We start from the raw sequence: 2,510 nt of genomic DNA on the forward strand, positions 1-2,510 counted from the left end.
TTCACTTCTCTGGGCCTCAGTGACCTCATCTGTAAAATGGGGATTAAGACTGTGAGCCTCCCGTGGGACAACCTGATCTCCTTGTATCCCCCCAGCGCTTAGAACAATGCTTTGCACATAGTAAGCACTTAAAAAATGCCATCATTATTATTATTAGAACCTAGAGCTCTGACTCGTAAGCCTGTGCTTGTTCCACTAGGCCATGATGCAGAGGCTTTGTTCTTCAGTTGCTCTGGTCTTCCTCTCCCTCTGAATTCCCTCTTCTCCCATCTTCTCTCCCAAAGCCCCCAAAAGAGGTCACAGTGTCTTGACTGGGGACCAGATCTCAGCTGGAGACACCCGCCACTCCTGAATTCAAAGAGCCTTTTTTCATCCATCTATCTCGGTCCTTCGGGTCTGTGTTTGAACAGGAGGCCGGCAGAACCCCTCAGTTCCACGGCAACCACCATGTCCACTCTGAGGGAGGAAATCGGAGGGTCATTCAATTCTCGGCCTGAGAACTGAGTGCTATTAACAAATTCCATCTGAGCGTCATTAACGAATCACCCCTTGCCTGTCAAGACCAGTCCCTGGGAGTCAGAAGGACCCGGGTTCTAATCCCAGCTCTGCCACTTGTCTGCTGCGTGACCTCGAGCAAGTGACTTCCTTCTCCGGGCCTCAGTTCCCCCACTGTAAAATGGGAATTAAGACTGAAAGCCCCATGTGAGACAGGGACTGTCCAAAATCGTGTGCATGCATTTCAACCTGCGCGTGTTCAAGTGATTTCTTCCTCAACATGGCACACTGGACCCAAACTAAGAAGAACATTCCCCTGTCCCATATTGAAAACCTGAGTCGCAGCAGAATGCAGTGAGTTTACTTAGCAAAGCAATCCATGAATCCACGTTGAGTGGACCCAGGGCTTGCATTGATACTTTAGCTTGTTGAATTATAAGGCCTTTCCAGGAGACTGAGAGCTCCTCATCATCACTGAATAATATTTATACTGAGTGCCTCCAGCATCCGGAGCACTGAACTAAGTTCTCAGGAGAGTATAATAGAGACACAATCCCACCATCGAAGAGCTTACAGTCTAGCCAGGGAGACAGCATTAAAATCAATTGTCAGCTGTGTGACTTTAGGCAAGTCACTTAACTTCTCTGTGCCTCAGTTACTTCAGCTGTAAAATGGGGATCAAGACTGTGAGCCCCCCGCGGGACAACCTGATCACCTTGTAACCTCCCCAGCACTTAGAACAGGGCTTTGCACATAGTAAGCACTTAATAAATGCCATCATTATTATTATTAATTACAGATCCGAGGAGTAATGGGGTAGCTGAGTGCTAAGGGCATTGTGGAAACCTAAGTGCTTAGATAGTAGTGCTGATATTTATGAAACATTTAGTGTGGCCCAGTGAAAAAAGCACAGGACTGGGAGTCAGAAGACTTGGGTTCTAATCCCAGCTGTCACTTGCCTGCTGGGTGACCTTGAGCAAGTCACTTACCTTCTCTCCGTCTCTGTATCCTCTGAAAAATGGGGATTAAGAGTGCGAGTCCCAGGTAAGACAGGGACTGTGTCCAACCTGATTAGCTTGTATTTACCCCAACGAATAGTACAGTCTGCCCAAAGCCCCCGCATTAACCCTGTGGCCCGGCCCACCATTACATCAGCTCTAGAGACATCGCGCTCTCCTCCCAAACTTCCGTTTCTGGTCATCATCATCATCATCATCATCATCAATCGTATTTATTGAGCGCTTACTATGTGCAGAGCACTGTACTAAGCGCTTGGGAAGTACAAATTGGCAACACACGGAGACAGTCCCTACCCAACAGTGGGCTCACAGTCTAAAAGGGGGAGACAGAGAACAAAACCAAACATACTAACAAAATAAAATAAATAGAATAGATATGTACAAATAAAATAAATAAATAGAGTAAGAACGAGTCTGGTCCGAGACCCTCTGAGGGACTGTGATCGACTCTCTCACACCAGAGGACTCCAGGGGGTCAGGCCTATTGGCCTTGTTTTCACCTGGCCTGGAGACCAGATGACGTGACCCCCTTCCCCACAGGAGGGGTCTGTTCCGGTACTTGCTGAGTTGAAGTAGAAAAAGGCCCACCTGACCCCGGTCAAGGAGACCACACAGTTCCCAGCAAACACGGTGAACGGAGTCCCTTCCGGCTCCTGGCCTGCAGCACCATCCCGGGAGCTGGGTCTGTGGTCCTGGGCAGAGGGACGGAGAGTGCAAAAAGCAGCCAGGTTGGTTATCAGGTCAAGCACAGGCCCGGCACTTGAGATCCCATCTGACTCGGACCAGACCCTGGCCAAGCTTAGGTCCAGGGCCAGGATGTAGGGCCGGGATGTTGGCAGGTCCCTGAGACACCTCCCAGGCTTGAGGACTTTGGGAGGCCTGGCAGAAGGTAGGGGGGTGGAATCAAAGGAGAAGGAAGGGGATTGGAGCAACATAAAGGACCCCGGCCCAGTTGTGGTGCTGCCAAACCCGAAATGAGCAGGTGCAGGGCTCCCC

Source organism: Tachyglossus aculeatus, chromosome 19, assembly GCF_015852505.1.
Source record: "Tachyglossus aculeatus isolate mTacAcu1 chromosome 19, mTacAcu1.pri, whole genome shotgun sequence".
Taxonomy (NCBI): domain Eukaryota; kingdom Metazoa; phylum Chordata; class Mammalia; order Monotremata; family Tachyglossidae; genus Tachyglossus; species Tachyglossus aculeatus.